We start from the raw sequence: 391 nt of genomic DNA, 5'->3' as shown, positions 1-391 counted from the left end.
TTTGAAGTATTTTATTTTATTATATTATTATTTCTTGATGTTGTTTCAAAATAAAATAATAGCTCTACATATATCATCATAGAATTTAGTTGTAATTCATTAAATTTAAAATACATGTTTCAAATCAATGTTTGGGTACCACATGAATTAACAAGTAATTCAAAGTACACATATTTTATAGGCGACATATTAGTTTCTAATTATTTTGTTTTACATTAAACCATTTTTAAACAGATGTCTTACAGAATATGAAAAGTATAACATTTATGTAAATTCATTTGTTTAAAATATGTTATCATCAATTATCAAACATTTAATCTATACCTTAAAGATGTAGTCTATATTGTTGTATTATATAAAGATATGCATATTATAAATTGTTGAGGTCTAT

General features: G+C 20.5%; 1 protein-coding gene across 1 annotated transcript in view; it reads right to left on the bottom strand.

The window, feature by feature from the left end:
- The window catches only part of LOC108576871 (protein phosphatase inhibitor 2-like), a 5,353-nt gene that overhangs the window by 3,611 nt on the left and 1,351 nt on the right, over window positions 1-391 (bottom strand). The window lies entirely within an intron of this gene.

Source organism: Habropoda laboriosa, unplaced genomic scaffold, assembly GCF_001263275.1.
Source record: "Habropoda laboriosa isolate 0110345459 unplaced genomic scaffold, ASM126327v1 scaffold54, whole genome shotgun sequence".
Taxonomy (NCBI): Eukaryota; Metazoa; Arthropoda; class Insecta; order Hymenoptera; family Apidae; genus Habropoda; species Habropoda laboriosa.
Note: the sequence above shows the minus strand (reverse complement) of the source record. Positions and strands in the feature narration are given on the sequence as shown.